General features: G+C 51.3%; 1 protein-coding gene across 8 annotated transcripts in view; it reads left to right on the top strand.

Annotated features, from left to right (window-relative positions):
* The window catches only part of A4GALT (alpha 1,4-galactosyltransferase (P blood group)), a 111,392-nt gene that overhangs the window by 30,226 nt on the left and 57,404 nt on the right, over window positions 1-23,762 (top strand). For 5 of the 8 annotated variants that reach the window (XM_054037516.1, XM_054037507.1, XM_054037482.1 and 2 more), the window contains exon 1: window positions 14,042-14,293. The exons of 2 other annotated variants lie outside the window; for them this stretch is intronic. The gene's annotated coding sequence lies outside the window, so the exon portion shown is untranslated. Of the gene's footprint in view, window positions 1-14,041; window positions 14,294-14,828; window positions 14,896-23,762 lie in introns of those variants that run through there. One more of the 8 variants, XM_054037531.1, reaches the window with a different exon arrangement.

The raw sequence follows: 23,762 nt of genomic DNA, 5'->3' as shown, positions 1-23,762 counted from the left end.
ATGAAAAGTTTCATTTTTTTTTATTCAAAATAACTTCGCTTTGAAATTTTTACTTAATTTATACTATAAATGGTTTTTAAAATTCAAAATCAAAATGAAACATGATCAAAATTAAACATTGTGATTGATCTACTCTGATTTTTTTTTCCGGATTATCAAGTCACAGAAGTTTTCAAGATGGTGACTTTTCATCCCATTTCGGGATGGTGGCAAAATAGTGACATCTCAAAAACTCTTATGCAACAGGAAAACTGTTTGCTGCTGAGGCCTAGTCAACATTGCATGCTATGAGACTTCCCAATATCAAAATAGCAACCTCCAATCCAGCGCAATGTACTTTGCATCAGGATATAAATTTGAGTAGCCTTTGGGGCTGCTCTAATTTATACTGGGGATTTCTCCCGTCCTCTGCCGATGTCATGATAAGGGAGATGTAAAGTTGGAGTAAAGCCGCCTTTGACCATCCCTACACCACATTGCTGCACTGAATAGATGAACTGGAGACTTTGTTCTGGCCACATGAAAGCACTTTCTGTGCAATAATATTTCTCCTTTTGGGGTTCATAATTTTCTAGCATTCTGGGCAGATAGCCAGGTTGTCACCTTGTGCGATTCCCCCTCTATCTCATTTCATTTTTGATTAAAGAGACTCTACTTGGTAAACAAATTATTTTTAATCCTTGTTGCCACTGACGGGCAAAATCTATCACCGCACTCCCCTACGTGCTGAATATTAATCAATACCCAGAACGTTGGGTTAATGTTTTTAAAAGGTTTTATTCATAGCTGCCAACTTCCTCATTAAAAAAAAAAAAACAACAACCCTGTCTGGATAGCGGCTGATCATCCTTATTTCTGGCTGCCAGCAAAACCATTCTGTGGATAATCCCTGCCCCACACCTACAGAAATTAGATCAGGAAAATGTTGAGGCATGAATCCTCTCCAATTTCAATTAAATTGTGTCTGAACAGGAATACAATCTTCCTAGCAACATAATACTCAGATTTTGTACTTTAAGAGTCTCATTCTCACATCCAGCTCATGCTGGAAGTGGGGTGGGGAAGAGTTCATGCCCCAACTCCTGAGATGGAAAGATGTATTATTAAAAAAATGCAGTTGGTCTCACTCCCAGAGGCTGAGAGGCAGGTGTGTATGGGGGAAGAGCAGCTCTGAGCCACCTTTGAATGTGCTGCCACCTGCCAGCTGAATGCATGTGGTGACAAGCTACCTCGATCCCATCAGCTGAGACACAAGGAGCAGCGATGAGTTGGTGGCAGTGGACAGCACTGGTGCACCTTGAAGCTCCTGTTCTCTGTCTGTGGCACACAATAGCTTCATGTCTTGAGGGCTGTAGTACTTTGGTCTAATTCTGGTGGTTTGAGCTTGGTGTGGAAAGGGCTGGCTGGTGTATGGTAGCCTGTGATATACAGGAGGTCAAACTAGATGATTTGTTGGTCCCTTCTGGCCTTAAACTCTGTGAGCTTGGGCCCAAATGGCTCCCAGCAGTTCAAAGGTTGGAACATGTGAGGGAGAGAAAAGCTACACCAAGGCCATGGTTACACTAGGAAAATCAGGTGTGTTTTCGCAATGAAATACCTATCATGTTATAAAATCCTAATGTAGTTAGGGCAAGCTGAATATTCACCTTGATGTAGTTGGTTGAGGGAACTCTAGGCCAGGGCCGCTCCCTAGGCCAAATGGTGCCCCAGGCGAGGAGCGGCTTTGGCTAGGGTTACCATACGTCCTCTTTTTCCCGGACATGTCCGGCTTTTCGGCACTCAAACCCCCGTCCGGGGGGAATTGCCAAAAAGCCGAACATGTCCGGGAAAATGCCGGCCGGGCACTTCCCCTCCCGCGGCGGCTCTGCTCCTCCCCTGACTCTTCGGCTCTGTTTAAGAGACGAGCTGCCCGAGCGCTATGAGCTTCAGGCAGCCCCCTTACCTCCGGACCCCAGCCACCGGCCGGGCACTTCCCCTCCCGGGCTCCGATGGCGCAGGGTCCAGAGGCATGGGGGCTGCCCGAAGCCGGTAGCGCTGGGGCAGCTCGGCTCTTAAACAGAGCCGAAGAGTCAGGGGAGGAGCAGAGCCTCTGGCCGCGGCGGCTCTGCTCCTCCCCCACTCTTCGGCTCTGTTTAAGAGCCGAGCGCTACCGGCTTTGGGCAGCCCCCATGCCTCCGGACCCTGCGCCGCCGGAGCCCGGGAGGGGAAGTGCCCGGCTGGGGGCGCAGGGTCCAGAGGCAAGGGGGATGCCTGAAGCCCAAGCGCTACCGGCTTCACGGTTTGCCGGGCAGCCTCCAGACCCTGCGCCCCTGGCTGGGCGCTTCCCCTCCTGGGCTCCAGCTGCGCTGGGGAAGCACCGGCCGGGGGCGCAGAGTCTGGGGGCTGCCTGGCAAACCATGAAGCCGGTAGCGCTCGGGCAGCCCTTTCCGCGTGGCTGGGAGTGGGAGGGAGGAGGGGGCGGAGTTAGGGCGGGAAGGGCGGAGTTGGGGCGGAGTTGGGGGGTGGGGAAATGGGCGGGGCCAGGGCCCGTGAAGGGTCCTCTTTTTTTATTTGTTAGATATGGTAACCCTAGCTTTGGTGTTCCCTCTCCCCCATTTTTAAACTTTTAAATACCTTATGTAACAATGCTGGTTCTGGAGCAGGGCCGGTTCTAGGTTTTTTGCTGCCTCAAGCAAAACAATTTTTGGCTGCCTCCCACCCCAGCCCTGGGCTCTCTTCTCCCTCCCCCTCCCCCCAACTGCACCCTCCTTCTGCACAGCCCTGGGTCACTGGTAACTTGCTCCCAGGGCGGGTCATTCAGCAGGAATTTTGGATGTGCACAGAACACAGGCAGGATTGGTTCCCATATGGTTACAGAACTGCAGTGAAGTGGAACAATTTTCAGCTTGTGTGTTTGGAGGATATCTGGATGCATATTATAAGACTGTCCTACATAAATGAGGAAAAGTTGAGGTGCCTTTATTATTCTTTTGTTCCATTCTTTGTTTCTATGGGGAATTTGCCAATGCAATATCACGGTCTTCCTTTTAAACAAATGAACAAAAAAGGCAATGGCTGTTGAAAATAGCAATTCCAGTCCTAATAACCACTGGGAAGCATTTCTTGCTCAATTTATTCTACTTTTTCTACAGCAAGTTACAGTGGATCAGTATATTTGATTTGGGAGAAATGAAGTAACAGCTGCCCAAACTGAGCTTGAGCATTCCTGAATTTTGAGAGTGTTCAAATCTGGAAAAGAAAACTCAATTTCTGCTTCCATGGCTCAGAAGTGGAAATCCTGCTACGTGCCTGGTACTGTATTTAAAACTGCCCAGTCTAGTAGAGACTCCCCTCCCTTACTTTTCATTTTAAATTCTAGTGGGATCCACGTACCTCCCTTGCTAGGCTTCAGACAGAGAGGGGCACTGTCCATTTAGTCAGGGCCGGCTCCAGCATTTCTGCTGCCCCAAGCAAAAAAAAGAAAGAAAAAAAAAAAAAGCCACGATAAGTGGCGGCAGTTCAGCAGCAGGTCCTTCGCTCCTAGAGGGAGTGAGGGACCTGCTGCCCCGAATTGCCGCAGGTGCCACCCCTCTCCCTTGGCCGCCCCAAGCACCTGCTTGTTAAGCTGGTGCCTGGAGCTGGCCCTGCATTTAGTCCACCCAATTCTTTCTTTGGGGGAGAGCCCAGGGCTGGGGCGGCAGGAGGTGCAGGTGGGGCCCAGAGCTGGGACGGCAGAGGATGCGGGAAGAGCCCAGAGCTGGGGCGACAGGGGGTGCGGGTGGGGAGAGAGCCCAGGGCTGGGGCAGCAGGAGGTGCGGGTGGGGGCCAGAGCTGGGAAGAGCCCAGAGCAAGGGGTGCGGGGAATTGGGGGGAAGAACCCAGGGCTGGGATGGCAGGAGGTGTGTGTGTGTGGGGGAGAGCCCAGGGCTGGGGCGGCAGGGGGTGCAGGTGCAGGGGAGGGGAGAGCCCAGGGCTGGGGCGGCAGGGCGTGCATGGGGGGGGGGGGGAGAGCCCAGGGCTGGGGCAGCAGGAGGTGCGGGTGGGGGCAGAGCCCAGGGCTGGGGCGGCAGGAGGTGCGGGTGGGGGCAGAGCCCAGAGTTGGGGCAACATAGGGGTGAGGGAGGAGCCCAGGGCTGGGGTGGGGGTGGCAAAAAACCTAGAGCTGGCTCTGTCCCTACCATTCACAGCAAGCTGCAGGTTTCAGTTCCATACTCCTTCCCCCTCCCTTTCCTATTGCTAGTGGCTGAGGGAATGCTGGGAAATGTAGTTCTTTCCCTGCTCCAGGCTGGCTCTATAGATAGGGAGCTAACCAAGGAACTACGGCTCCCAGGGCTCCCTGTTGGTTCTCAGCTCCCATGGTGGATTCTTGCGCCCCTGCAAATATGCCGCCCCAAGCAACTGCTTGCTTTGCTGGTGCCTAGAGCCGGCCCTGTTCTGGAGGGACCCAACTAAGAGTGCCAATTCAGGACAAATCGCTTAAAGCAGGGCAGTTACAGCTCAAGGCTGGGGGTTTTCCACCTCTAAGGCAAACCAAACCAGCCAGACAGCTAGGACTTTGTTTTACCCCACTGGCTAACCACAAGTCACAAAAGCAATTCCCTTAGACACTCCAATTTCCCAGTATCACCACCAGTGCCGCTCATGATGGGGACAAATAGTTATGAAAACCAATACCCCAGTAAAAGAAAAAGGGTTCTCTTGATCCCAAAGGACCAAGCCCCAGACCCAGGTCAATATACAAATAAGATCTTACCCAGAAATCACACTGTCGCCAATCCTTTAGAATCTAAAATCTAAAGGTTTATTCATAAAAGGAGAAAGATATAGATGAGAGCTAGAATTGGTTAAATGGAATCAATTACATACATTAATGGCAAAGTCCTTGGTTCAGGCTTGTAGCAGTGATGAATAAACTGCAGGCTCAAATCAAGTGTCTGGAGTACATCCACAGCTGGGATAGATCATTTAGTCCTTTGTTTAGAGCTTCCAGTTGTAGCAAAGTCCCTCCAGAGGTAAGAAGCAGGATTGAAGACGATGGAAATGAGACATCAGTCTTTTATAGTCTCTTGCCCATGGGAGGACACCTCTTTGTTCTTACTGTGGAAAATCACAGCAGCAAGATGGAGTCTGGAGTCACATGGTCAAGTTACATATCCATGCATGACTCAGTTTACAGGCCTACGCCATTGTGGATGGGCATCTCCCAAAATCCATTGTCAGTTAAGTGTTTCTTGATTGGGCACTTAACTTGTGAATTCCTTTCTGAAGAAGCTGACCAAATGCTTTACTAAGACTTCTTAGAATCAAAACACATTGAGATACAAGTACATAGCCAATCTTCATAACTTTAACTACAAAAATGGTACACACCTACAGATAGCATCATCATAACCAGCATATCATAACCTTTCCACGGACACCTTACTCAACAACCTTCATACAATATTTGTTGCAAATATATGACAGTGGTTGCAACAATGATCTATACGTTACAGATTATGTCACTAACGTCACACCTTATTTTTTTATTGCATGTGTAGCCCATTTCACAACTTTTTTTGCATGATTTGCATGCATGATTTATCTCTCTCAGATAAGATGATAAATTTGCATGCTAGGATCTGTAAATCTGTATTTATTCATGCCATATATAAGCAAATAAAAAAAATAGTTTCCTCTAAGCTTATAGAAACTTTTTAATTTTAAGACTAACTGAAATGTGCTAACATCAAGAAATTGAACTGTGCACCAACATTGGGTGGACCAGTATTAAATAGTGTTACAGTAGGTGACAGCCTTAGAATGTTAACCCTAGTCCTGTAGTTCAAAAGGTCGCTTTTCTCACCTTTGCCCTCATTAACTGAAGCACAGCATCAGAGAGATCCAAAAACTGGCCAATGGCATTTTCAAGCAATAAAATAGCAAGCGATGTTGGTCTCTTGTCCGCCATTGTCGATTGAAGATATGTTCTAATGAGCCTGAGCTTTGAAATGAAAAGCTGCACTCACCACTTGTGACTGTGACTAGCAGCGTGAGCAGAATCCTCAAAGCTATCCACAGCTAGGAAAAGTGTCCTTCAGCTCTTCATCATAAATGAATTGAAGAACTTGAAGTGGAGAGCGCTTCCCATGTAGCAAAATGTAATGGATGTTGTCCAATTTGACATAAAGGTTGTTATCATTGATGTTCGAACATTCCCCATGTGTCAGCATCCAGTGAAGGTCTGTATAATTGTTCAAGAGTATTTTCCTGTCCACTGGCAGCTTACTAAGGTCATGCAAAAACTCCCAGGTCTTTTCATGGTGCTTCATCTGTCTGAACCTTTCTTCAGTGGACAACGGAGCAGTGTCAACGAATGAGCAAAAAACCTCCCTCTTGAATTTTTCTTCCGAGCTTCCCATCACCTCATCTCTGCCCTCATAACCAAACTGTCTCTTCTTCCAATGAATCTGAGTTTCCTTGAAGACAGGCTCAACTCCTAAGTTATCTGCCATTTCTTTGGCAGCAGTGATGGCATCTTCAAATCTGCTGTCTCTGTAAACCACAATGAAATCAAGGAAGCTTCTCATCAAAGTAGTGTCGGTCATGATGTCCATCAAATGAGTTTGTATTGCCTTGCTTACCATGTTGACTTAGAACATGATATCATGCCAAACCACAACTGAGACTAGAAACTTGAAGTTAGGGATCTGGTTTGCCAGGCATTGAGCCTGGTGTCAGATTCTGGCCTCGACTTTACTCGATTGCGCCAGTTCCATCAGGGCATCGTCAACCTCAGTCACTTGGTACCTCACTGGCCTTATGCTGTCAATAGGGCTCTCCAGCAAGTGTCACTTAGCAGCTTCACAGTCAGATTTATAACATTGTCCGTAAGGCTCTTCTGCCTGATAGTTGATGCTGAAAACAGGACGTATGTCCTTTGCAATAGTCTGAAGAGAGAGACTGAATCTAAAGATGCTGCTGCTGCATCTGACACAGCCATGCTGAGGGAATGGCGGCCACAAGGCACAAAGAAAGCTCTCCGATTCAGTGCAAGGGTCCTTGCCTGGACACCACTGTTTCTTCCAATCATGTTCACACTGTTGTCATAGCCTTGGCCGCAGCAGTCCTAACACTTTATTTTATTCTCATTCAAAATGTTCATAAACAGTTCTGTTTAGGCCTTTTCCAGTAGAGTTGTCCACAGACTGGAAACAGATGAAGTGTTCCTTTACTTGGATATAGCCATCCTCATAGTCAACAAATCTTACTGTAAATGACATCTTTTCACTGTGACTAATGGTAGGAGTGCAGTCCGTTATTACAGCGTAGTACTTCGCTTTGCCGAGCCACATCAATATGTCATCAAACATTACATGTTAAGCATGGCAAAAGAAGGAACAGTATTTCTGTTATATTATTGCATAGATAGAGGTTTGATAGATATCTCTGGTGTCTTATTAAATATGTCCTTTATTAGTCGCTACGTATGACTCTTCAAGTCTTAAAACACAAGTACATTTTCACAATTACACAGTAAAACAAGGTTCATGATATCGCAGGTGGGCTTTCACTTCAGTTCATTCTTATATCTCACTGACTGACTGGCAACCCTCTGTCCCTTATATACCCATGAAGACGTGGCTGACAACATTCTAAGAGGTTCGAGGAAAATGTAGTTCTCAGAAAGTCTGGAAGGTTCCATGAGATTCTACAAAGGTCCAGCATATTCTAGGAGGCTAGTGAAAAATGAATCCACCCATGGAATACATGAAACATGTTACTTCGAAAATTCTATTTTCCCTTTTGTTGCTAACAAAAACAGCATTCCAAGCCCAGTGCCCCTAAAGCCTGTCACCCCAGTTGGTCGCCTGGGTTGCTTGACCCTAAATCCAGCCCTGTCGTAGGCTCCTTGCTAGGGTCATCTTGTGTCTCTGAGCTGCTGCTGGTCCTGAACCCACAAGCCAGTTCAAATCAAAATTTCCCTACCAGCTGACAGGAAGGAGCAGAGTAGGGAGTTATAAGAAAAGGAGGAATGGGCTGGGAGTGTTTACAAATGGTCTCTTGCACTCATTGATTGGGAATGTGGAATTGGCACATGGGGAATTTTTAAACACAGAAGTGGTTCTGCCCTTTTTCTGGGTCATTCCTTGGAGGATTATTTGCATAGTGCTAAAGGGCCAATTTCTTTATGGTGGTGGTGGTGGCTAAATATACTTAGTGTGCATTCATCATCCCAGATACATGCACCTTGGGTGTGCTATAAAACAGATATATCAGAAAAAGTGACTGTAAAAATGGCAACTTCCCAGAAAACACCCCGGTTCACTGCATTTTAGTTTAGTGACAAAAAATAAGCTTTTACTATTATTTGTTCTATGAATACAGCTCCTTATGCAGTGCTCTGACATTGTAAATACTTTAAAGCTGTGTCTCTAGTCTTCCATCTTCTCTTCCCTTTAGTATCTCCTAGCTTGCACTGATTTCTATTGGCATCCTAGTTATCAGGATCATTCCACCAGTTTTCACTAATTGAATTTTTTTTCATCAGCCCAATCACATGTTTTAGCGCCCTATTCTGTTCTCCATTATACTGTTATAAATCTACAGTAGCTCCAGTTTGGCCCACTAGTTCTCAGAGAGGACTGTGTCCATGCAAGTTTCAGACTTTAGCCTTTTTGATTGCCTTTGCTTATATAGATCCACTTTTATGTAACAGAATGAAACAAAGTCTCTTGGGCTGATAATATAAGGTGTTTCCCTAGGGTTTTGTGTTCATGTGTGTTTAAAATTTCAGGAAAATTTCTCCAGCCATTTTTGAATTAAGGAAAAGTGGGAGAAAACCCCACTTTCCCATTGTAAAAATCTAACCACTTTGTATAAGCCATATAGCGCTTGTATAGAAAATATCAGCTGAAAAGGTGTTCCAAAAAACCTGTGTTTAAAACATTCCAAACTCTAGTGGGAATCTTTAATTATGTTTTCTAATAAACTGCATACCCTCTTTTTTGGGAGGGCGGTGCTCTAAATTAATTGGTACAGTCTCTTTAATAGGAGGTTGATTTGAGATTTTTTTTGAGGTTGAGAGATTTTTTTCATAATTTACATGACTTTGGATCTAAACTTTATCAATAACTCTCTCATGACTCTGGAAATCACTGCTGGAGAATATCAGGATGAGTGTGAATCTCAACAACTTCAAAACAAAATGCAAATCCAGCCTTCCCACAATAGCACTGCAAAAAATAAAATAAAACCAAAATCTGGGTTCTGCTGACTGGAGGGAACAGCAAAATATCTTATGTGCACTCTTCATAATTTTTGGGTGGCACTCAGATACTAAGGTAATAGGGATCATATAAGATCCAAGACAGCCAGACAAATGGAAGATTCTCTAGAGTGACAATTGAAAATAATTTTCATTCTAAAGCCCTATTTTTACCTTCTGTAGTTTCCGCTTGGAAAATCAGTTTGGCCTGAAAATTATTAGATTTACTCTGATGACAAAACAAAACAGAACCTGCAAAGTTTGAAGAAAATTCATCAAATGTTAGTTTGAGCTATTGGGCATTTTAAAAAAATTACCCTGATTTGATATTGTCTTTTGCCTCCCCCAGGCTCAATGAAACCTGTGTTACTATCCCTTCAAACTTTCCTTACTCACAAAAGCTATAGAGCAGGCCATAGTTGAAGAAAAATTGTGATCAAGCAATGTTGTTGTGTTAATTGTTTTGGGAGGTGAATTGATGAGAGTTTTGAGCCCAATCCTGTTCCCATTTTTTTTAACCATTGATTGCAGTGGGATCGGTATTGGGTACTCTAGATTTCTCAGAGCACACTGTGTGGTAGAGATTAAAAAGAGCAAAGGGATATTCAGGGTTCCAGTCCCAGTTCTGCAAGTATTTAGTTTATGAAGTGGTGGTAGCCTCTCCACAGTTAATGGTGCAGCTCTGGTAACATTAAAAAGGCAAATTCTGATACCCTTTGTTATTCAAGGAATCCTCATGATCTCAGATTTAGGGTTAAATCTACCTGACAAAAATAGAATTTGTTCTGATAACTTGGAATAAATGAGAGCACATAATTCTTGTGATTAAACCTTTACACACTTTTTTGTGAAGTGTGTAACATTTCTTTATCTTCCTGTTTCAGTCCAGTGCCATCAAATTATATTACTATGTTGTTATCAGGTGCTTAGTGTTTACAAGATCACTATTCATATACCTAAGATGTGGTCTACCCTTATGAATATGACGGGGTGTGATTCTTTGCTGACATAGTTATACTGGTAAAACCCCTAGTGTAGATGCTTTTAGAGCAGGGGTCTCAAACACACGACCCGTGGGGTGATTTTCTGCGGCCCGCGAGCCCCTCGCAGCCCCCCCACCCTCCCCCAGTGTTTACCAGAGCGGCGGCCGGATGTGCACTGGGAGCAGGGCATGCTCCCTGCCTGCCTGTCCTGCGCAGCTCCGGGAAGAGGCTGGAACGTGGGGAAGGGGGGGGGGCAGAGAGGCTGTGTGTGGCTGTTGCTTTAGGCAGCGCCCCCAGCGGCTCCCATTGGCCGGGAACGGGGAACCGCGGACAATGGGAGCTGCTGGAGGCGGTGCCTCAAGCAACAGAAACACACAGTCCCTCCGCCCCCCCCCTTCCCCACGTTCCAGCCTCTTGCAGGGGCAGGGCAGACAGGCAGGCAGGGAGCTTGCCCTGCCCCCAGTTCGCGTCAAGCCAGATCCTGCCCCCCGAACCCCTCCTGCAGCCAAAGCCCCTGCCCTAAGCCCCCTGCCACACCCAGCACCCCGACCCCCTGCCCTTCACCCCCTGCCACACCCCGCACTCCTCTTGCACCCCAATCCACTGCCCTGATCCCCCTGCCGCACCCTGCACCCCGACCCCTGTCATACCCTGCACCCCTCCTGCACCCCGACCACCTGCCTCACCCCGCACTCCTCCTGCATCCCAACCCACTGTCCTGAGCCCCATGCCGCACCCTTCCTGCACCCCAACCCCCTGCCGTACCCTGCACCCTGACCCCTGCCCTGAGCCTCCTGCCACACCCTGCACCCCGACCCCCTGCCCTTCACCCCCTGCCGCACCCCACACTCCTCTTGCACCCCAACCCACTGCCCTGAACCCCCTCTGCACCTCTCTTACACCCCAATCCCCTGCCATACCCTGCACCCCTCCTGCACCCTGACCCCTGCCCTGAGCCCCCTGCCGCACCCTGCACCCCAACCCCCTGCCCTGAACCCCCTGCCACACCCTGCACTCCTCTTGCACCCCAACCCACTGCTCTGAGCCCCCTGCCACACCCCACACTCCTCTTGCATCCCAACTCCCTGCGCTGAGCCCCCACCACACCCTGCACTCCTCTTGCACCCTCTGGGGGCAGGGAGAGTGCAGAGCTGGGGTGGGGATTTCGGGGAAGGGGTTGGAATGGAGGCAGGGAAGGGGTGGGAAGAGGCAGGGCAGGGGTGGGGCCTCATGGAAGGGGTGGAGTGGCGGTGGGGGTAGGGGGAAGGTGTCAGTAATGCGGCCCTCGGGCCAATGTACTAGTCCTCATGTGGCCCTCATGGTCATTTGAATTTGAGTCCCCTGTTTTAGAGGGATGTAAAATTGAGTTTTTCACCCCCTCAAGTACCATAGCTATGTTGACCTAAATTCCAAGCCGAGACCAGCCCTTGTAATTTATTTAGATTACTGGACAGGAATAAGCTATATTGGTATAAGCACTTTTATGCTGGTGTAGCTACATTTATTTTTGATACGTCAACCCTACCAGTCTAGTCGAGAAGTTTAGTTCAAGTGACAAAGCTTTTAAGTGTTGACAAGCCCTTGGGGTTTCCAGGATCAGGTCCTTAAAGCTAGACAGACCTGACCCCCTGTTCATGTGCTCTCACATAGGAATTCACTTCTTGGCATTATAGTGCTGAATTTTTCAGAGACCACAGAGGTGTTTTAGGAAGTTATCCAGGCTCTATTAATATCCGCCAGCTAACTTCTTTCCATGACTGGTGGTGGGGGAAGAGGAAGATGTCAGGAATATTCATTCCAGCTGCAGTTCATGCCAGGGGAACAAGCTGATTAATATGCGAAGGTGTTCACAACCCTGACAACACCGTCCCTGCTGCTCTAGTCCCTTCAATAGAGTTAGTCCAATTATGAATTTGGCCCAGGCTGCCCAGCAGCTACAGGGTCTGGCTAAAGCTGCTGGTGTGTTGCTGTGATTTTCCAAAGAGCTAATCAGGGAGGAAGTGAAATCCAAAAAAGATAGGCGAGGAGAGACGCCTCTCCCGATGAGCAAGAGTGAAGCCAATTTAGGATGTAGAACAGGGGTAGTCAATTATTTTTTTGTCAGGGCCCTAATTGCATGGCCAAGGTATAGTGAAGGTCTAGACTCCAGATAAAAGAATAATAAAAAACCCAATAATAATGATAAGTAAATAAAGAGATTGTGGGGTCCTTTCAAAAGCATCTGGCGGTCTGGATTTGGCCCATGATCTGCCTATTTACTACCCCTGCTGTAGGCCTTTCCCCCTAGTACATATTGGGTTCCGGGAAGTGGGCGGGCGTAAGGATCCACTGCTAAAGGATCCCCCCCCAGCCTAAGGGGAGGATCCACAGGGCCTGGAACTCAAATAATTACGGGGGACAACTAATGTAAAAACAGGGACAGGAGTGTGGTCAAAGGGTCAAAAGAAGAGAACCAGACGGGGACACCGAGCAGAGAATCCTGGACAGCGCCCACTGCTCCTCAAAGGCGTCAAGGGAGCCAGTGGATGTCGCCCAGAGGAACTCTGCCCGGATACGTGAACGGACAGAGGATCGGAAACAGGCCCCACAGTCACAGGAACCTCCATTGGCCAACCTCCTCTCCCTGGTTTTATAGATGGCCTGTTTAGCCAGTGCCAAGAGGAAGTTGACCAGGAGGTCCCGCGACTTTGTGGGGCCACGGATAGGCAGTGCATAAATGAGAAGGTGAGGGGAAAAGTGTAACCAAAAACGTAACATAATATCGGTGAGGAGCCGGTGTAGGGGCTGCAACCTGGCACACTCTAAGTAAACGTGAGCCAGGGTCTCCCTCACGCCGCAGAAAGGACAGGTGTCCGGGACAGGGGTAAACCGCGCCAAGTACACGCCCGTGCTCACGGCCCCATGAAGGAGCCGCCAGCTGATATCCCCGGCGGGCCTCGGGGCCAGAGTGGAATAGAGGCTGGCCCACCGGGGCTTCTCACCCTCGACAGGTGGCAGGAGGTCCCGCCACTTTGTATCGGGGCGGGGCACGAGGGTGAGGAAGTGAAGAGTGTGGAGCACAAGTGTGTATAGATGTTTCCTTGGCGCGGTCAGGAAACGAACCGGCTGCAAGTCATGCAGCCGGCTCACGGAGAAGGGGCGGGGGAGCCGGTTGGGTCCATGGGGCAGGGGCTCAATGAAAAGGTCCGGAGGGCCAGGGGTGGAGGGTGGGCGGGGCGTGCCCTCGTGCAGGATCCGGTCGAGGCAAACCCGAGCAGCGGGCGGCAAAGCGGCCCTCACCTCCTGAAGTATGCGCTGGGGAGTACAAGGCCTGGAGAGCCCCATGCGCCGAGCGAGCGTCAGGGGATCCAGCCAGTTTTCCCGGTCGTAGTCCAGGAGGTCTCCGACTCTAGTGACTTCTGCCAGGACCAACCTCTGGCGCACCGCGGGGGACTCCGCCACCTTTCCCCCTAGTAAGGAGGCAGTAAGCATTAGAGGAGGGGACATTTGCCTTTGCTACCTGCAACTAACAGAGGCAGAAATAACAAGGAGTCTGGTGGCACCTTAAAGACTAACAGATTTATTTGGGCATAAGCTTTCCTGAGTAAAAACCTCACTTCTTCAAATGCATAGAGTGAAAGTTACAGATGCAGGCATTATATACTGAGGCAGCTAATTGCCAATTAACTCGACATCCCTTGGTTCCTGGGCTGAGCCGGAGGGAGCAGAGGGTGGAGCGAGAGATTACTGGCCTGGGGGCTGGGAAGGCGGCTGTTTGCCAGGCTCCAGCCCTAAAGGTGGTGATGGGTTAAAGAACTGTGTTCGCTGCTGCAGCCGTGTGTTGTGCATTGTTTCTGGCAAGCGGGACTTGGTCCTGGGAGAGAGATGGGGCCGCAGCAGCTGAGAGCGAGCAGGGGTGTAGGAGCTGCGATAGCAGCAATTGGGAAGCTGAGTGGTTGAAGAGGAGGGGAAAGGGACCGTCGGGGAGGTGGATCCTCCTTTCACAAGGCGCCTCTCTCCTTCTGCGCTTAGCCCTCCGCTCCCAGCAGGGAGTGGCCGCCTCGGGAGGGGCCCCGTGGGCCAGCAGCGGTGGAAGTGGCTGAAGGTAGGTTCTCCCTTCCCGCCTAGCTGGGGGGGAGGCGGGGGCAGCTAAGGGGCACTAAGGGGGTGCCGGTGCGACATTGAGGCTGAAGGAAGGTCGGGGGGGGGGAGAAAAACGACACCACCCCCCGCGCCACCTTTTCCCCCCTCCTGCGGGCTCTCCTCTCTGCGACGCTGGGGCTGGGCGAAGGGGGCGCGAGTGGAGGGCCGTCCCCGCGCGCCCCTGCCCGGAGAGGGGAGAACTCAAAGGCTGGGAACTTGACCTGAGACGGGAAGCGGCACAGCTCCGGGACTGCGTTCCCGGGGGATCGCCTGCTCCTGGGGGGTTGGCTGAAGTTCTCTTTCCCGATCATGGGGTCTGCGATTTCCCCCCAGCTCCATTAGGAAGGTGAAGGGCAATGGGAGTGTTTCTAGCCTCCTGTGTAGCCCCTGGGCGGGGGGCGGGGGGGAGAAGGAGCTGGAGAAGGGGATGTGCCCTTGCATCTCTGCATCATGAAATAGATCACACTGGTGCAGTCCGAGTTCCACTCTTGCTTTGGCTTCAGGGGTAATTAGCGGGGGAGAAGGCACCCCATCATCCTCAAGATGGGCACCACCAAGACTCAGGTATGTCTTGCGAGAGAGAGACGCACAGAAATGGCAAACTTAAGGCAGTGTCGCTGGGTTTTGTAAGGAAAACCGCATTCAACGCACAGATCACTGGGGCAAAATAGTGTTTCCAATACAGCTGTGTGAAGTGTTGCTTTATGAGAATTTGGGTCCATTGTCTTCAACATCTGGAACGCACTTGAAATTTCCATCTGTTGCTCCAAAATTCCATACTGTGTCTGGGCGTGTGTTGGGGGCGGGAGGACAGGGAAGGAAGGGATGGGCAGAGGAGTGTGCACCTAAGGGGCATGGAAGAGATGTAGGTTTCCAGTGATTAGCCCCTGAGCCCACTGTACTTGCAATACTATTCAGATGACTACATATGGACACTTGAATGTAATTTTTCTGAGTGGGGTGTATAGGAAGGAATGAGAAGGACTTGATGAAAGAACTGGTAACATTCTTGTATTTAATCATGAAGATGGGCAGAAACCACAAAATTAGATCCAGATCTTGAACACCCATAGCCCGGCGGGAATTTGAATCCAAAGTTTTGGTTTGTGCCTGTCCCAGTTAATATTAGACTAATTTTGTATAGCAGCCAGCTCAGACTCTTAAAAATGTGTTTTCCCCCCAACAAGCTGTATTATTAATAAAAACATTTTCCTATCCCTGGGCTTGAAAGACATCCGCTGTTTCTAGACAGTTCTTTTTTTTTTTTTTTTTTTTAACGGACTTGCCTAGTGAAAGCAAATCCTTTAATTTCACAAATGTTAGTAATATACTCCTGCCACTGTATCTACTATTTGGTGCTCAGACACTAACATGGACATAATCAATAAGCAGACTAGCCCAATCTGTGGCTGGACTGACTTCATACTCCTACTGTGCATTATGGGAACCTTCTGGTCTGTAGGCAGCAGGTCTACCAGGCGAGTCAAAAGGAAGCCTTCCCTGGTGTAGACAGTAAACGCCGTGTAACTCCTTGGTTGGAAGCTTCTCTTTGTCTGTCTGTCTCTCAGTTGCATTCTAAGAAGTTCTATAAGGGTAGGGTCTGATTCTGCAAATCCATACACATGTGCATCCTCCCATAGAGGTAATAAGGACCACTTGGATAAGGGTTTGCAAGATTGAGCCTGTAAGGTGAGAATCACCCCACTGCAGAAAGCCAGCATCACTGCTTATGCACCGTATTTTGAGCAAAAGGCTGGTATTTCCTGGGAACTTAAAGGAGATAGGTGGAAGAATCTCACTGAGTTTGAGTGGGAGTTGGGTGCTTAAATTCCTTAAACTCCTTTGGTAATCTCAACCCTAAGTGGTGTATTGGCTTTGTGGAGGCTCTGTGCACAGGTGTGAATTATACCCCAGAGAGTTAGCTTTTTCACTACAGAGAGACTCTTTCCTTTTCCTTTGTTTTGTTGTTTCCGTGAGCTGGTTCTGTTTTACATTTTATCACATAGTGAGTGAACTCATTGTGACTGTCAATATGGAACCTTCACATATTTGGCTTTGATTGTAGTTTTGTCTGCATTTGGAAGAGCCTATGATGCAAATAGGTTGTTTAGTCCGTTGAGGTTATTTGGCATACATGCTTTAAAATAACATGAAATAAGCTCAGTATTGGTGGTGAAATTCTGGTCCTTTTGAAGACAGTAGCAAAACTTCCATTGACTTCAGTGGGACAGGGTGTACAAACACCTCAAAATGTGCAGGTGCGTGGAATGTTCTATTGGTACAATGGTACATCCACGGTTAAGGAATCTTGAACTGGTCTGTCTAGATATAGGCAAAATTCTGAAGGGTTCATCTGCTTTGTGTGAAACTTGTAGATAATACAGTGAAATAATTATTGTTACCAAATAATTATAAGTTACCAAAGGAACTGAAATGTGAAGATGTGTGTTCTCTGTTATGAATCCTGATGGTCTAAACAGGGCACAGCAAACTCCTTTCATTTTATCTAAAGAGAGAGAGCAGGCACAAAGTTAGGCCCTGATCCCCCAACCCTTCCTCAGATAGAATTATTGCTGTGAGTGAGGGTTTGCAAAATGGGCCCTTAATACCTGCTCTTGCGAGGTGCAATACGCCATCAACTCGCACTGAACTGAGGATGCACAAAAGTGAACTGGGTCAGGGCTTTAGTCCCCCTTAGCCCTACTGAGTAGGTAGAAGAGTTAACAGATGTTTGGAACTGATTAACATCTTCACTGGGCACAAGAGATTGTGCTGATGTGGCTGGATTGAGCAATGCTTATTACTGTTTAATTTTTTTAATTCAGGTTTACCGTTCAAAGATACACATGGGCAGTAGTGCCTATCTGATTCCTGTAAGCAATAGGTGCACAAAAAAGCAATGACAGTAAGACCGGACAGCCTGAAGTCATAAAAATCAAGCCAAAAGTAAGAGTGTATTTAAGAAATTTTCATGGTGGAAGCAAACGCTGTGGTGGTCATCATTTGTATTACAGCAGTGCCTGGAGGCCTTCACCAAGGTCAGGGTCTAATTGTGTTGGGCATCTCACTCCTAATAAGAGACAGTCCCTGTTCTGATCAGCTTGCAAACTAAATAGAAAAGACACACACAAGATGGGAGAAGGGGATTTATTATCATCCCCATTTTACAGAGGCACACAGAGATTGACTTCCCCTGTATCACAAAGGAAGTGTGTTAAAGCAAAGAATTGAAATTAATCTCCTGTCACAACCCAGTTCATTAAGCCACAAGTACTGTTTCCTCTTGACATGCACAGATGTCCACAAAGGGTACATCTACACCGCAGCTGGGAGATGTACACTTCCTCATTCTGCTCAAGCTAGCAGGCCGAAATAGCAGTGGCTGCACTGGCTCAGGCTAGCCTTCCAAGTACGTACTTCGGATTTTGGCCGGAGTTGTACCTGAGCAGCTAGTCTGAGTCACCACACATACCACACTGCTGGTTTTAGCATGCTAGCTCGAGCACAGCTAATGCACATATGCCTACCCAAGCTGCACTGTGTACACCTCCCAGCTGCACTGTAGACGTAAGTGAAGTGTAGTTTGTTGGACTGCAAGTTCTACTAAGTTCTTGTTCTTGGAATGTACCTCTACACAGCCCGCAGGAGAGAGACTCAGGCTAGTGGTCTAAAACAGCTGTGTAGACACTGAGGTTTTGACTAGGACCCAGGGCTGGATTTCCAGTTAGGCACAGTAGGCATGTGCCTAGGGGCGCTAACTTTTAGGCAGCCCTAGAATTCCAAGAGGGCTCCTGGCAGGGGTTGGTGGCTACCCAATGTACGGGGGGTGGAGCAGGATGAGCATCCGAGTCAGCCCACCTGGGAGTGCTGTGAAGCGGGCAGCTGCTGAAGGTGCTGGGAGCATCCACCCCCTTCCCACTCTCGGCAGCCCTGCTGCCTCTGTCCTGTGCTGGGAAGGGAGAGGGAGAGACATGGCCAATGCCCCGTTCACTTGCACGGGCAGAGTCGGAGTGTGGCTGCCATGCCAGGCTGTGGGAGGGATGGAAGACACCCGGGGACCACTAGCCGTGGGGAGAAGTACAGTTCCACCCTTGCACCTCACCTGGGGCGGATGGGCTGTGCCCCGGGCTGGGAGGCCATGCATGGCAGAGGGTCTCATGCCTTCCCAGGAAGGCTGTGTCCTGGCCTCCCCTGCTGCCCTTGGGCTACTTCATTGGCAGAGAGGGGGGGCTAGGGGCGGGCGGGGCTGCTGCGGGGAGGAATGGGGCTGGTATATTGTGGCCAGCACAGATTTAATACAATACAAAATAAGTTTCACATTCATATTGGTGCAGGGTCAGCTGTAGGCGGGGTGGGGAGACGCTGAAGTTGCTGTGCCTAAGGGCATGTAAGGTGTAAATCTGGCCCTGCTAGGACCCTCTCTTTCCCTGTGCTTTAGAGCCGGAGCTCCAGTCAGAGTCACGATTGCAAAGCACTATCTACACAGCTATTTTTAGACGGCTACTGCAAGCCCCACTAGCCCAAGACTTCTGACCCGGGTTGGGAGCTTTACTGCCACAGGCGGTGCAGACAAACCCAGAGTGAAACCAAGCAGTGCTTAGAGGGGAGGAGGCAGTGGTGGTGTTTGTCCCATAGAGGTACCCTGCAAAGCTCAATTCTGGGTTCCCTACCTGGGACTGTGAGGAAGATGGGGGGCCAGTGGGGGTGCTGGGAAAGGCCCAGGGAAGCTCTCTAGACCCATCCCACTTCTCCCTGCCCCTGCCTGGCTCCTGCTCCAAGCTGTGGGCTCTGCTATCCAGGTGGCCATAAAACTCAGCTCTGGCTCCACCTCTGGGTTTGCCCTAGGCTTCCAGCAGCTCTGGCCCCTGCCTGGTCCCAGGCTGCAACCTCCCTGTGCTGACCTGCCTGACCCCCTGTCCAGGAGCAGTGCTGGCACCTGCTGGTGTGGAGGGTGCTCTGCAGGGGAGGGAAAGGGGGCCACCTGGCAGGGGAGCACAGCGGCTGGAGCTGCTGGTGAGGGCCTTCTGTTTGGCCCATTGGGCATCAGCTTTTCCTTCCTGCTCCCCACTGGGGGCTCTGCTGTAAAGGTGGCCCCACTACCTGGCTCTGGCTGGCACTAGGCTCCTGGCAGCTGTGGCTCTTGCACTGCTAGGCAGCCCCTTTCCCTCCTGGCTGCAGAGCATCCTGTGAGCCAGAGGGGTGGAGATGCTCAGAGGCAGGTCAGTGTGGAAATGCTGCAGTTGGGGTGGGTTGCAGGGGCCTGAGAGGGTCTTTCCCTTATGAAAAGGTCTGCAGAATGGAAAAGTTGGAGAACCACTTGTTGCGGAGTATTGGGGGACTCAGGGCCCTGCACCCCCGGCTTCCTGCGATTCACCATGACTCTCAGCCAGCCAGTAAAGCAGAAGGTTTATTTGGATGACAGGAATACAGTCCAAGACAGGTCTTGCAGGCACAGACAACAGGGCCCCCCTCAGTTAGGTCCAGCTTGGGGTCCCAGGGCATGCCAGCCCACCCCCCTTTGGGGGGTCAGAGCCATCTCTGCCTCCCAGCCATCTCTCCAGCCTCCTTCTAGCCTGCTTCCAGCACTCTCCTTTTGCGACCCCTCCCACAGCCTTTGTTCAGTTTCCCGGGCTAAGGAGTCACCTCACCTTCAACCCCTTCCTGGGTTCTCATGTTACACACTCAGGTATGCGCCCTCGGGCGCCCTCGGGCAGATCCCATCCTGCAATGCAGACTATCCCAGCACACTCCCCTGTCAGCATTCACAGACCACCGTGAGAACAGGCCCAGTTCGTCACATCTCTCCCCCCTTTGAGACCGAACTGAGCAGGGTCACTTTAGCCAGTGACCCGGGGAAGTTCGAACCTACCCCCGTTCCCATGGATGCCCCCGCATCCCTCCCATTCCTTGGTGAGAATTACACCAGGCCCCTCCAGTTTCACGCTCCCCCTTAGGTTGGGGTTGCTTGATGGCACTCGCAGTTCGCATGTGGGAAGGTTTATGCGGCCTGCGCCCTTTTCCCACCCCCATACCTCTGGGGCTCCAACTGGGCTGTGGTCTTCTCCCAGCGCTCCAGTCTGGAGGTCTGTGCTTTGGGCTCTCTTGGTTTAGAGCCGCCCTTTTTACCTTGGCCACCCTCCGAAAAGGCTCCTCTATGCTGGGCAAGGGTCCTAAAGCTGTTTTCCCCTTGTCCCAGGCCTTCCTCCCCCTCTGACAGGGGTCGCAGGATCCGCAGTACTGTCGGACAGTAACAAAGACCCCAGGCCAGTAAAAGCTCCGTAGCAGCCTCTGCTGGGTACGCCAGGTTCCCTGGTGCCCTGAGAGGGGAATGTCATGGGCCCGGCACAGCAGCTGGCGGCGATACTTCTGGGGTACCACCAGCTGCCTCCTGATCCCCCCTGACTCCATTTTCCCTGGGGGAGCCCATTCTCGGTACAGGAACCCCTTCTCCCACAGGAACCTTTTCCGGCCACCTCGTCCCATGGTCTGTACCGCATTGAGGTCGGCCAGGTCCCTTATCTTCCGCAAGGAGGGATCTCTCTGCAACTCGGCCTGGAACTCAGCAGCTGGGACGGGGATGGCCACCTGCTCTTTCTCGCCCGCTGGGTCCGAAGCTGCAGCCTCCCTGAGCCGCGTCCCTGGGCGTTCCCTCCCCACCAGGTTAGAGTCCCGCGCCTCAGGCAAGGCACCCCCCCCAAGGCCAGGGCGCAGTGCCCCTCGCCGGCTCTGACCGCGGGTCACAACTAAGGCGGTCTGGGGGCTGCTGGGCCAGTCCTCTAGGTCCCCCCCCATCAACACCTCAGTGGGCAAATGGTGGTGCACTCCCACGTCCTTGGGGCCCTCCTTGGCCCCCCATTTCAGGTGTACCCTCGCTACGGGAACCTTGAATGGGGTCCCGCCCACCCCGGTCAGGGTCAGGAAGGTGTTGGGCACCACCCGATCTGGGGCCACCACCTCGGGCCGGGCCAGTGTCACCTCTGCGCCCGTGTCCCAGTAACCATAAACTTCCTTCCCATCCACCTCCAGGGGAACAAGGCACTCGCTCCGCAGGGACAGCCCCGCGCCAACCCTGTAAACGGAGAACTTTGAATCCGGAGCATCTGGCCCCCCAGAGAAGCTGGCCTGGGGCTCTCCTCCCTCCTTAGCAGGTGGTACTCTGCCAGCCCCCCTTCCCTGGGAATGCTGCCTCTCGCCGGGCTGGGTCTCTACCCAGTCAACCCTCTGTGGGTTCGGCCTGCTCAGTCTGTCCCTGAGCCTGGGGCACTGGGCCCGTATGTGGCCCTTTTGGCCACAGTGGTAGCAGCCCATGTCCCATGGGTCCCCTTGAGTGGGTCGGATAGTCCTGATGCCGGATGTTCCCCTCTGATGGGGTTTTTCTGTATTTTCCCACGGGGAGGTCCCATGGTGACTCTCTCTCTGCGTTGTGGTGGGATTGCTCCTTTGGGACTCCTCCCTGCCACCCCCTGACCGGCTCTTTACAAACTCATCAGCCAGCTGCCCGGCGTGTCGCGGGTTCTCTGGCTTTCTGTCCACCAACCACAGCCTCAGGTCGGATGGGCACCGCTCATACAGTTGCTCCAGTACCAGCAGTTTAATCAGGTCCTCCTTCGTCTGGGCCCCACCAGCCCACTTGCTGGCGTATCTTTCCATGCGGGCGGCTAGTTGCAGATATGAGATCTCAGGGGTTTTATCTTGACTCCGGAACCTTTCCCGGTACATCTCAGGAGTCAGCCCAAACTCTCGTAGCAGGGCCTTTTTGAATAGTTCGTAGTCCCCTTTCTCTGCCTCTCCCAGTTGGCGGTACAATGCCACGGATTTGGGGTCCAGTAAGGGGGTAAGGACCCGGAGTCTGTCCGCGGGATCCACCCGGTGCAGCTCGCAGGCCGTCTCAAAGGCCTCCAGGAAGTCATCCATGTCCTCCCCCTCCTTGTATGGGGCCATGATGCACTTATCAAAGCTCCGTGCAGTCCTGGGTCCCCCCTCACTCACCGCAGCCGGGGGTTCGCTGCCCTTCAATCTCGCCAGTTCCAGGTCATGCTGACGCTGTCTCTCATTCTCCTGTCTCTGTCTCTCATTCTCCTCCCGTTCCTGCTGACGCTCTCTCTCTTTCTCCTCCCGTTCATGCTGTCTCTGTCTCTCTTTCTCCTCCCGTTCATGCTGTCTCTGTTGTTCACGATCCTCCAGCTCTCTCAGTTTTAGCTCTTTCTCCCATTCCAGCCAATTCCGCTCCCCGGATGCCGAACGTCGCCGGGAGGATCCTCTGCTGGCCGGCGAGCTTCGCCGGGGGGACCCCCTGCTGGCCGGGGGGGCCACGGCGCCTTCGGTATTTGCTGGGCTCCTCCCCACCCTTCCCCTAGGCATAGGAAGGAGGGGTCTCGGGACGCCCTCAGCAGCCGGCTGACCACTCCCAGCTGGGACAGACACTGGTGCCTGCGCTGCATTTGCCAGGCTGCTTCCCTGAGACACAGGGATCAGTTCATTCGCGCGATCTTCTGCCTCCAGCTGGGCAATGAGCTGTTCTTTGGTGAGCCTCCCAATGCGCAGCCGCCTCTGCTTGCACAGCTCCACCAGGTCGCTCTTAAGCCGCTTGGCATACATCTTCCTGCTGGCCACTCACCGGCCTGTGTGCTCACAGCTCCCCACAGTTCCCAGGGGGCCCCCTAGTCTGCCAGCCCTTCTCGAGGTCACCACCTCTCTGCCAGGGTCGAGCTGCAGACTCCTCCGCCCCTGGGACCACTCGCTGCGATCCCCTCGGGGGACCCTGTTACTGCAAAAGTCCTTCTCGCTGGTCACACACTCCCAGGGGTAATAACCGTCTCTCTCTCACTCTTCAGCGCGCCTGGTCCCCGTCAATCCCCCTTCGTTTTACTGCTCCCCAGTCACTTACTGCAGGAAGCGCCGTCCACGGGGTACAGTAGATCCCGCCGCTGCCACCAGTTGTTGCAGAGTATTGGGGGACTCAGGGCCCTGCACCCCCGGCTTCCTGCGATTCACCATGACTCTCAGCCAGCCAGTAAAGCAGAAGGTTTATTTGGATGACAGGAATACAGTCCAAGACAGGTCTTGCAGGCACAGACAACAGGGCCCCCCTCAGTTAGGTCCAGCTTGGGGTCCCAGGGCATGCCAGCCCACCCCCCTTTGGGGGGTCAGAGCCATCTCTGCCTCCCAGCCATCTCTCCAGCCTCCTTCTAGCCTGCTTCCAGCACTCTCCTTTTGCGACCCCTCCCACAGCCTTTGTTCAGTTTCCCGGGCTAAGGAGTCACCTCACCTTCAACCCCTTCCTGGGTTCTCATGTTACACACTCAGGTATGCGCCCTCGGGCGCCCTCGGGCAGATCCCATCCTGCAATGCAGACTATCCCAGCACACTCCCCTGTCAGCATTCACAGACCACCGTGAGAACAGGCCCAGTTCGTCACACCACTCATGTAC

Source organism: Malaclemys terrapin, chromosome 1 (assembly GCF_027887155.1).
Source record: "Malaclemys terrapin pileata isolate rMalTer1 chromosome 1, rMalTer1.hap1, whole genome shotgun sequence".
Classification (NCBI taxonomy): Eukaryota; Metazoa; Chordata; order Testudines; family Emydidae; genus Malaclemys; species Malaclemys terrapin.
This window is presented reverse-complemented; position numbering and strand designations above follow the sequence as displayed.